We start from the raw sequence: 12,592 nt of genomic DNA, 5'->3' as shown, positions 1-12,592 counted from the left end.
CATAAAAAGTTTCCAATTAAACATTTGATGTTTAGTTCTGTATATACATTTGATTCAGGATTAAACAGCATGTATATATTTATTTTTTTTGCAAACAGATTAATTAGTTCTAAGCTGATAAACCAACTGTAAAAGCATCCACAGCTACAGTTTACAGTTCAAGATAGTTACGCTTAATTGTATTCTATTATTATTATTGCTCTCATACATCGTTGTCGTCTAGCAGTGTATTCTCACTCGTTGTATATCAAGGCTGGTTTCACACATCGTGAAAAAATTACGCTGCGGAGCCAGCCTAGAAATCACCACGTTTTACATACAGATTTTGTTGTTAATTTTGCTGCTGATTTGAGCTGCGGATTTCACTTCTTGCATTGCATGGCATTTCTGCGACCGATAGGGTAGACTACAAATGAGAAAATTTGCAGTATGCTTATTTTTTACACTGTGGGTGAATAGGTTATATATTACTAATATTGTACTGTACTTTATTGTAAAATGTTAATTCTGATTCTGCAACCAAAATTTTACAATTGTGCTACAGTATGTGTAAATGCATCCTAATACCGCAGACTAGGCCCATTTAGACACAACGATTATTGCTCACAATTTGCTCAAAAGCCATCTTTTGAGCGATAACCATTGCATCTAAACACACGGCCATTGTGCACTATGCGTTCTTAGGTGATTTCTAGTAAGCTAAAAATCACCAATGAGTGTTATCAGCGCCGCACGCTGATTTTCTCAGCGGGCGGCACTCATAGTATTTTTTCAGCTGGTATTCCACTGGCAGTTCTCAGTGGGACACAAGCTGAAAGCTCAGAGAACAATGCAGCTGTTTGTACATACAAAACTGCTGCTTTGTTCTCTGAGTTATCGCGGCAGTATCCCACTCTGCCTACATTAACTCTTAAGTAGCTAATTAGCTACTTTGAGTTATGCAAAGATGATCGCTCAAAACTGTCACTCAAACTGTTATTTGAGTGATTTTTGAGTGATTATCTTTCAGTGTAAATGGGCCTTAATATTGCAGACTAAACAGGGCTCTAGAGTCACAGCAAGTTGTGGTTGGAGTTGATAGAAGTCTATCAACTCCAATTTTGGCTTAAAAACCTAAAGTGTACCTGTCATTTAATTTTTTTAAATGTACAAAATATGCTTTTCTATGCATTTTTATAATAGATTTTATTAGACTATTCTGTACATTTTTCATTCAAAACCCCTGTTCTGCTATGCAGCTAGAAGAAGTCGTTGCTAGCTAAATCTATTTATCTAACTGCATAACAAAAGAGGGAGCTCCAGCTGTACCTGCACTGTTCTCTATAGTGCAGGCACAGCGGTTTCTATATACTGGGGCATTAATAAATTGTTCCTTTGCCCCCAACCTTTTTGCTCTATCTCATAGGCTAATTTTAATAATGTGCAGCCCTGCTCTTGTCTCCAATGCTCCATCTCCAGGTGCGGTATAAGGAGAAGCTATTCTGTGCTGCAGGTGGTTTCTCCTTTTCACAGCACCCACTCCCCACTGGACCTGGTGCACGGTCAGGGTTTTTGTAGGGTGGTGGCATACAGTACTGTACATGCAATGCACTAAGACCCTGACAGGGGTACAGGAACACTAAAAATAAATGAAGTGTTATAGAGACATTTATTAATGCCCTTGTATATGGGAACAGCTGTGCTTGTACTAGAGAGAACAGTGCAGGCACCGCTGCAGATTCCTCTTCTGCTATGCAGTTAGGCAAATATGGATTTCCCTAGCAATGATTTCTAGCTGCACAGCAGAAGAGGGGGTTTGAAAGAAAAATGTACAGAATAGGCTAATGAAACCTAATGCTAAAATGCTTAGAATCACCTATTCTGTACATTTTTTTTACAAGTTTTTTCACGACAGTTGCTCATATAATATTATACTTACTATATATTAACACAAAATATATTAAGTATAATGTTACCATTTTTCTACAGTAAATTTGTAATTACGAAATAGCATAAATAAGCCACTTATGAACGAGTCAGAGCTGGAGTTGGTGTGTGAGAAAAACAGAAGAGTCAATAGTTGGAAATTAGGTTTACCAAATCCACAGACTTGATAGTAAAACAATGTGTGCTTTTGACACTTTTTGGGGGGTTGGTTTTTACCGCATCCAAACCACCTTTTTGAATAAGCCATGTAGGCTTACATTCCTTTTAAAGGGGTTGTCCCATGCCGAAACGGTTTTTTTTTTTCAATAGCTTAAAATATAAGCCCTTCCCTGAAAACCATCCTAAAAATGTGTAAAAAATAAAAAAAAATCTATACTCACTTCTGCAGCCAAAGAGAGAAGTGGACCTAGGAAGAAGGAGAAGTACAAGGGATCCCACACACTTGCGTTTTTTTACTGCTGCATTAATGCTGTATTTTGTTGATGCGAATGTCAATGAGACTTTCTACTGTTAAAGGCGCATTACACACAAAGCACAAACTTTCGATGCGTTTTTATACATAGCAGTATTGGAACAGATTTTCCATACTGCAAAATCCAGACAAAGATCGGAGTCAATTTCCGCACCAAAATACGTATCAATCTGCACTTTTGATGTAGATTCGTAGCATAATTCACCTCTTCAATTGAAATGGTGAAATGTGCTGCGAATGCGCATCAAAAACGACATCAAATTTTGACGTTGTTTTGGTGCAGATCCACACCAAAATATGCAGCACAAAATTTGTGGCAGATTTTGGTATAGACCCGCACCAAAATTTGCAATATGTGAACGTACCCTAAGCATCAATGTACTTCACATGCGACTGCGATTTGTTTGTTTTTTACCAGCTAAATTGTAGCTCTGAAATAGTTGTGCAAAAAGAATAGCAAGCCTGGGTTAGGGTGGCTTCACACGAGCGTTTTTTTGCAACATTGCATTCCCTATGGTGTGTGCACATGTCCGTACTTTGCAGGTGTGTGCCTGAAAAGATAGGACATTCGCGCACCATTGGGAATGCACGCATTGTTTTCAATGGAGCCGCGGCTACTGCCGGCGGCTCCATTTAAAAAAAAAACAATGGTCTGCCGGCACCCGTGCATTCTTTTTCAGGGAAGGGCTTTACATATAAGCCCTTCCCTGAAAAAAAAAACAAAAGTGTAAAAAAAAAAAAGGAAAAAAAAAAAACCTCTCCGCCGCTGCCATGACCCCCGCGGGAATGAAGAACACTTATGTTTAAAGCCCTTCCCTGAAATCCAATGAGGGGATGCCGGCAGCAGGATTCTCTACTGCAGCCATCATGTGTGACAGCTGCAGTAGAGAATTGAAGAATTCCTCTGCTACATCTGTGGCATATGTAGCAGCAGGTAATTCTTTTAACTAGTGGGGTTGAAGCAAGCGGCAGATGTGTTCTTCATCCCCGCGGGGGTCACGGCAGCAGTGGAGAGGTATTTTTTTTACACTAAAATGATTGTTTTTCAGGGAATGGCTTATATGTAAAGCCCTTCCCTGAAAAAGAATGCAGGGGTGCCGGCAGACCAATGAAAACAACGCATGCAGCTGCATACACGCTTGTTTTTGCTCGTACGTAGGTGCGCACCTATGTACGCACCCATGTACGCGCAAAAACACGCTCGTGTGAATCAACCCTTAAGATGAATTTTTCTACAATTCACTTAGCAGGCCAGTCACACTTTTTTGGCAAGTGACTCTCATGCGACTTGCTGTCACGCATGTCTCTGTGTAGCCTTAGCCTTATTCGTGTCATTCTTGTAAATCAATACAATTTATGGAATTTATCTATTGATAACTATGAAAATGTTAATCTTGTACCATTGATTTGTTATATTATAATGGCAAACTTTAAGTAACATCATCGATCAAAATATGTAGATCATAACTGCATTTATTACACTTTTCCAAAGCTTGCAATACTGCTACACATCACAAGAATCAATTAAAAGTTTTGTCTTTTGGAGAAAAACTGGAGTCTGATGCAAGTTCAATACATCAACTCAAGTGAGTATTTTCGTAATATACCTTGATGTCACAACTGCTGCACTAATATGTTTTTCTGCCTGTACCTGAAAATGTACACTTAAAGAGGATCTGTCAGCAGTCCTATGCTGCACTTCCTGAGGTCAGAATGGAATAAAGAGGGCATGCATCTGAGCATGATGTTATATAGAGTAGTATACTGTGCAGGCTTTTGGATTAAAATGTAGTTCAAATGGAACAGGCTCGGGAGTCTGGCCTTCTGCCCACAAACGCTGAATGACCGCTTTCTCTGTATGAAAATTTAAAATGTCTTACTCCAACATATTTATTATCGTCAACAGTGCCATTTCTGTATGCTATTTGGCCTTTTGATAGGGCGGCTGAGGACTTCTTAAACATTATCTTTAAGTGTTGTGGAATTACAGAATCCCTGATTTACTTCCATCATTGAAATTGCTAGAGCATTTCTATATTTTGTGTGTATATTAGTTGGGATGTTCCCCAATCAGTCCATCAATAGAACCTGGCTATTACGGCCTTGGTGTGATGCTTCATAGGCAAAATGGAAGCTGTTCCAAAAAAAAAATCAAGTATACAGCTATGTTGATCGAAAAAAGTTAAGAACTTTGAATGCAGCAACACAAAAATTAAATTCTATGGGGAAGCCTTGGTCTTTAAGGCATTAACAGCAAAAGTATTCACAGCGACAATTGTAAAGCAGTATTTTGCAGATCAGCATCAGGACAAGTTTGCTAAAAAAAATCACTCTTTTTTTTACTTTTTCACAAGCTAGCAACTTAAATCATGCTGTTGTATACTTATTTTCATGCACACTTTTTTTCTGCATATTTGTTAAAATGTATTGCATACTGCTGATGTAAAGGTGTGATCATAGCACTAAGGCATGGGATCACACGATCTTGAAAACTCATACAACTTTTTCTTACAGAATCTAACTAAAAAAATAACATGCAATGTATTTTTCATGTCTTTTTATTAAGTGAAAAATAAAGTGATTCATTGAATCTAATAACGTGTATGTTAGGTGCACTGTTCAGACACAATCTTCTGCTTCTGTGTCTGGCAAATATGGTCATCGTCCCATTCTGTCTGTTCCCTGAGGTTATATTCACTCTCTTTCAGCACTCCTAGGGTTAATAGTTTCTGGTCTCCAATTCAGCTGATGCTCCTTTTCTAATCACTGTCCTATATAGCTGCCCTGGGCAGTGTTGATGAGAGTTTGTTCCCTTCACTTCACGCCCAGCCTCTGCTTCGGCAGTTACCTTGTGTTCTGCTTGTGCTCTGTGTTATTCGTTCGTGTACTCTGCAGTCTGTTGTTCCTGTTGTCCGCTTCTCTGTTTATCCTTGTCCACTTCTTCCTCCTTTGTTTTTTTACTCCACGATGTTGTTCTATCTTTGCCCTACAGGTGTTCTGGCCTGCCAGGGTAAGTCAGTGTCTAGAGAAAGACCATGGAGTCGTCCTTATCGGGACGAGTGCTCCGCTTATAGGCAGGGGTTTCCCTCTCCTGGTTATCAGTTCAGGGCAAGATAACTTCCCTGGTTTCCATCTATATACGGCGCTGTTCATCTGGTATCTTACCTCCCACGCTGGGGTTGGCTGTCAGCCGTGCTGGATCGGATCTTCATCTACCCGGTAGGTTGACACAGAAGTTCACATCCACAGTCCTTACACTGTAGATCCCAGTTTAGCAACAGTCACCTCCAAATGTTTGCTATAGCTTCAAATATGATTGATACAATGTTGAGGAAGAATTTTTGACTATTTCTCTTTGCAAATGTGTTTCAGTTCATCCATTTCTGGGGTGCCCTTGGTGACCTCCAGGTCTTACCACAGCATCCCAATTATGTTAAAGTTCAGACTTTGATTTAACCATTCTAAAATAGAAATCTTCATTTTCAATCATTTTTTAGTTGTGTACTGTAGGTCGTTGTCTTTAAGCAGTACCAAATGTCTCTGCAACTTAAGGTCGTGGACTGCTGCCCTTACATTCTCCTGTAAAATGTTTTGATTCTCATCCAGTTCGCTGGTACAGCAAGACATTAAAAAATACTTGGAGCTCAATTTTCCAGTATCTTTTCCAGTAGGGAAAGCACTAACTTTAGATCAAGACTTCTTTGCTAGTAAGTTGGTCCAGTTTCTGCGGGACCTAAAGGTGGGGAAAAGCCCAGGACCTGATGGTTTTCAACTCCCAGGTTCTATAAGCTTTGTGGGGATTTAATTTCTGATCCTCTACTCCAGGCTTTTCATGCTATCTCACAGAGCTGATCATTTCCCTCCCCCTTTCTCCAGGCACAGATTACAGTTCCCGGGAAAGAATTCTTCATTCTGCAACAACTTTTGTCTCATCTCTCTAATGTTGACATTAAATTGTTTTCTAAAATGATTCCTTTCAGACTGTGTTCCTCTATTTTGCGCCTTATACACATATAACAAGTTGGCTTTGTTCCGAGATGATAGGCCCAAGACAATACCATAAAAACTCTATCAATAATCTCTAGAGCCTGTGGGTCTGGGGCTCCTTTATATCACCTATCTATAGATGCTGAAAAAGCATTTGACAGGGTATACTGGGGATTCCTGAAAGTTAGCCTGGTTAAAATAGGCCTGGGTTAGAGAACTCTAGCTTGGATTATGTCACTTTATCACTGTCCCTTGCAAGTAGGAGTTAATGGATTTCGATCTGTCCCCTTTTTGATCAGGAATGGGACCAGGCAAGGTTGTCACTTATCACCCTTTCAGTTTCATCCCACTTTTTCTAGTATTTCCTTGCACAAAGAGAATAAGGTTCATCCCTCTGCACTATGACAACCCTTCAGACTTTTGTAGCCCCAAATCATGATGCTGCCTCCACCATGCTTTACAGTTGTGATGAGGTTTTTGTGTTGGTGTACAGTATTATTTTTCTTTCATACAAGGTGTTGGGCATTTGTGCTAAAAATTTTACTTTTGTCTCATCTGTCCATAGAACATTTTCACCAAAGTATTGGGAAACATTAAGATGGTATCTGGTAAACTTTAGATTTATTTTTTGGACAGCAGCAGCTTCCTTTGTCATATCATTACATGAATAGCATTCTTGTTTAGTGTTTAACAAAGATTTACAGTTTGTAGAGTCTGCTGTGAGTCATTTGCCGTTAAAGGGGTTGTCTCGCGAAAGCAAGTGGGTCTATACACTTCTGTATGGCCATATTAATGCACTTTGTAATATACATCGTGCATTAAATATGAGCCATACAGAAGTTATTCACTTACCTGCTCCGTTGCTAGCGTCCCCGTTGCCATGGTTCCGTCTAACTTCGGTGTCTTCTTGCTTTTTTAGACGCGCTTGCGCAGATGCATCTTCTCCCTTCGGCTGGTCTTGGAAGCATCGGCGTTTTGGCTCCGCCCCCTTTTCGCGTCATCGCGTAGCTCCGCCCCCGTCATGTGCCGATTCCAGCCAATCAGGAGGCTGGAATCGGCACACGTCATGGGGCGGAGCTACGCGATGATGCGTACAAGGGGGCGGAGCCAAAACGCCGATGCTTCCAAGACCAGCCGAAGGGAGAAGATGCATCTGCGCAAGCGCGTCTAAAAAAGCAAGAAGACACCGAAGTTAGACGGAACCATGGCAACGGGGACGCTAGCAACGGAGCAGGTAAGTGAATAACTTCTGTATGGCTCATATTTAATGCACAATGTACATTACAAAGTGCATTAATATGGCCATACAGAAGTGTATAACCCCACTTGCTGCCGCGAGACAACCCCTTTAACATTGGATTCTTTCTCACTTTTTTAAAAATCCTTTATTTATAAATGTTTTCCTCTTTTTTTCCAAAACCTCATTGATAACATTGTTTTGTCATGTAAGAGTAAAGCCCCATTTACATGCAACGATCATTGATCAAAATTAGTTCAAAAGATAGGGAGAATGGCAGTTTGAGCGATCATTTTGCACAAGCTGCTAATGGACACTAATGCCCATTAGTAGCTTATTAGCTTCATTTGCATGTAAATGAGACTCCTTTCACTGTATGCAGATAACCGCAGGTGATCTGTTATCTGCATACAGCCCCTTTGTTCTGCTGCAGGACTGCAGCTGAAAACAATGTTATCAGTGCTCTTGTGGAGAATCACAGTGTATGGTCCCTGCTATCAGCGGCCGAACAATGGATTTTGAACTCAACATAAAATCACAGTTCGTCCGAAAATCTATCGTTTGAGCGATACTCGTCCCGTGTAAATGGGGCTTAATAACCAAACAGAAAAAACAAAAGTGATAATGCACGTTTTACATTGCTGATATCTCACATAAAACTACTAGCATTAACAGGCCCACCTGCCTTTCGATCTTGTAACCAACCAAGTTGAAAATAAAACAATATGGGGAGGATATAATCCCTCGATGAGGACATGTAGTTCCATCCCTTTAAATAATGAAAGGTGGACCCTGACAGGAGAAATCCATGCCCTTTTCCAATACTTCCCACCTGTAGTTGGCTCTTACCTATCTAAGAACCATAACTTTTCCTTTCTGCGGGGCAACTGACCTTGTTCTACAAGTAACTAGTTGGGGAAGGGAAACCAAAAAGATCCAAAAGAAAGATGGAGAAAAAGAAATAAAAAAAAAAGGGGGGGGGGAGGTAATGGAGGGGGAGGTGGCCCCCACTAAATGCAGGGTATAGTGGAAGGGAGGTGAACTAGCAAATAGCCACATTTCCTGTCAGTATGGCGATGATACCGTCCTTCTGGGGGTGACTCTATTCTTCCTGCTACCAAACCCATTTTCTTGAGCTTTTGTGTAATTAGGAATTTTAGACATTGCGGTACTCCCTAGAGTCTTGTAATTCAATCCAGTAAAACCACATCTTCATGAACCTGTCATGTGTAGCTTTTGTTAATGTGGTCAGGTCCTTCAACTCCATCATCTCCTTAATTATGTTGAACCACACCTGGATCGAGGGGAAATCAATCTGCTTCCATAATCTGGGGATACATGCTCTCGCTGCGTTCACCGGATCCTGCACCACATTTATATGTTCCCAACACTATCGCTAAGGTGCAACAGGAACAGCACAGGTGATTTGGGTTGGGTGAAATTGGTTAATTTGGAAGTAAGTCACCATGCTTCATTCACAAATTGGTCAACATTGGGCATTCCCAGAATATGTGTAGCATTGTACCCTGCTCTTCTCACATCACCAACACATCAGGGAAATGGAAGGGGACATGGCATACAAACGAGAGGGCACCCTATAGCAGAGAATGAGTATCTTGAACCCTGATTCTTCAATTTTGCAGGAGATAGAGGATTTGTGTGTGAATGTATAAATCTTTTGTCTCTGTTCTATTGTAAGCGTCAACGACAGGTCTTTTTCCCATTTACCTATGTATGATGGGGCTAGTGTCCGGTTGGAAATTTAGTTGGTTATAAATGTGAGAAAGAGTGTACCTATCTGTGCCCTTTGCCAAGCACAATTGTTCAAAGTCGGTCTTTAGGCAGGTAAACCCTAGAAGAACAGGTAGGAATGTACGAAAGTGTCGTAGCTGCATGATGTGTCACGTTGATAACGGGGGTAGAGTCAGTGGACTCACTCAATTCCTCCTCTGATATCCAGGACCCATACTGTATTAAATGACTTGCTGTGGATTTTTTGTTTGCTATCCATCTGCTGAAGAGCCCTATCTCCAGTCCCGGTGGTAAGGCGAGGTTTCCTAAAATTGGGAACAATGGAGAAGGGAAGGGGGAAATATCCAGTTGCCTAAATACCGTTGCATCCTCTGGACGTGCAACCACAAAAACACAAACAAAAGGCACAACTGTGCAAAGAAAAAACATAAAACTATGGGGAAATCTCTCCCTATGGTCCCCTAACCTGGGAGGGGGCCCTGCCTACTCGGCGGACTGATCGCTCTGACAAGTGCGAGCCAACACGCGTGCCTGGGCTACTGACAAGTCCCTACCAGGGAGCCCTAGCACAAAAAAAAGGCGAAACAGCAAACCAAACAAAACAGAAAAGAACTTAGCTTGCATGGAGAGCTTCAGCCAAGGTGTGTTGCTCCATCGCTGTCCAAAGGCAACTGAAGTATTGACCAGCACAGGAGGTAATGCTGGCACTGTTTAAGTAGGAGCCGATCTACTCAGCACCAGGTACTGACTGACATTACTCCTGTAACTACCACACCCCTCAGCTCCAGGAGAAGCAAGGGCACACCCAAAACCTCAGAACGGCTGCAACAGTACCTCCCCTTCTAGAAGGGGCCCCAAGACCCTTAGGACCAGGACGACCAGGGTTTGATCTGTGAAAATTTTTTACGAGACGATCTGCATGAACATCCACTGCAGGAACCCATGACCTCTCTTCTGGGCCATAACCGCGCCAGTGCACCAGGTACTGCAGGGAATTCCTGACTCGACGGGAGTCCAGAATGTGACTTATTACAAACTGCTCCTCCCCATCCACTAGCACAGGAACCGGGGGTGGTGAGTCATTCCCAGAATCGATGACTCTTTTGAGCAGAGATTTATGGAACACATTGTTAATCTTCATCATGCTGGGAATTTCTAACCGGAAGGCCACCGCGTTAATCTTCTCAATTATTTTAAACGGACCGATAAATCGTGGGCCCAGTTTAGCAGATGGTTGTTTGAGTTTTATATTTCTGGTAAACAACCACACCAAATGTCCAACACAGAATCCCGTCCCCTCAGAGCGGTGACTGTCTGCAACTCGCTTGCTGCGCCAAACGGATCGCTGTAAATTTTTCTGGACCTCCGCCCACCTGGCCTCAATATCGGAACAAAACTCATTTGCTCCTGGTACCTCCGAAACCCTCTTGGAAAGGGGGCCAAAACATAGGTGAAATCCGTAGTTACAAAAGAACGGTGAAGTCCCTGTAGCCTCCAGTGGTCTATTGTTTAAACCAAACTCAGCTAGTGGTAAGAACTTCGACCAGTCCTCCTGATTTTCCAAGAAATAACAACGTAAATACTGCTCCAGGTTCTGATTACATCTCTCAGTTTGCCCATTGGTCTCAGGATGGTATGCCGAGGAAAACGAAAGCTGGACACCCAAACAAGAGCAGACTATTCGCCAAAAGCTAGAAACAAATTGTACGCCGCGATCGGAGACTATATTCTCTGGCAAACCATGTAGTCTAATGATTTGGCAAATGAACAAACTCACCAACGTCTTGGCATTAGGTAAACCGGGGAGTGCCACAAAATGGCACATTTTACTAAACCGGTCCATTACCACCCACACAACCGTGTTGCCATCGGAAGGTGGTAAATCCGTAATGAAGTCCATGGACAAATGCGTCCATGGTCTCTTAGGAATAGGCAGTGGCAATAACATACCAGCTGGCCGACTGCGGGATGACTTGGTTCTGGCACACACCTCACATGACGAAACAAAACTGAATGTATCTCGTCGTAATCGCGGCCACCAATATGTTCTAGAGAGTAACTTATGGGTATTATTAATCCCTGGATGCCCGGCCAACACCGAACTGTGAATCTCGGCCAGCACCTGTAACCTTAGATGAACAGGAACAAATAGCTTCCCAGCCGGAAGCTTTGACGGGGCCAAATTTTGTGCTTTACGGACTTGCTCCTCTAACTCTAATGACACTGCCGACACCACCACTCCTTCAGACAGGATAGGAGCAGGAGATTCCTCAGGAACTACTGGAAGAAAACTACTGGAAAGAGCATCGGCCTTCACATTCTTCCAGCCTGGATGATATGTAATAAAAAAATTGAAACTGGAAAAGAAAAGCGACCAGCGTGCCTGTCTGGAATTAAGTCTCTTGGCAGATTCCAGATATATGAGGTTTTTGTGATCCGTGAAAACCGTTACTTTGTGTCGCACCCCCTCTAGAAAATGACGCCACTCCTCGAATGCCCATGTAATCACCAGCAATTCCCTGTCCCCAATGTCATAATTTCGCTCCGAAGACGAAAATTTACGAGAGAAGAATGCACACGGGCGGAGATCTTGCAATGTCTCCATTCCCTGAGTTAAAACTGCTCCAACCCCCACCTCCGAAGCATCAACCTCAACAATAAAGGGCCTGGAAGAATCTGGCTGCACCAGAACCGGAGCAGTAGCAAAACACCTCTTCAATCTCTGAAATGACTACATAGCTTCCGTCGACCATTTAGTAGGAAAGCACCCCTTCTTAGTCATATCAGTAAGAGGTTTAACTATCACCACAAAATTCCTTATGAATCTACGGTAATAGTTGGCGAACCCCAAGAACCTTTGTACGGCTTTCACATTTTCTGGTAGGACCCAATCCTGCACCGCTCGGACTTTCTCAGGATCCATCTTGAACCCTTCGTGGGTAATTATATGCCCCAAAAATGTGATCTCTTGTACAGCAAACACACACTTTTCTCTTTTGGCGAACAAACAATTCTCACGCAAAGCTTGGAGGACCTGGCGAACATAAGAAACATGGGACTCAAAATTCGGAGAAAAGGTCAAAATATCATCCAAGTATACTAGCACGAATCTGCCCACAAACTGAGAGAGAACCTCATTGATCAAGGACTGGAATAAAGCAGGGGCATTAGTGAGACCAAAAGGCATCACCAGACTCTCAAAATGCCCCTATGGGGTA

Source organism: Eleutherodactylus coqui, chromosome 3 (genome assembly GCF_035609145.1).
Source record: "Eleutherodactylus coqui strain aEleCoq1 chromosome 3, aEleCoq1.hap1, whole genome shotgun sequence".
NCBI lineage: Eukaryota > Metazoa > Chordata > Amphibia > Anura > Eleutherodactylidae > Eleutherodactylus > Eleutherodactylus coqui.
The sequence above is the reverse complement of the archived record's forward strand: the minus strand, read 5'-3'. Positions refer to the sequence as shown.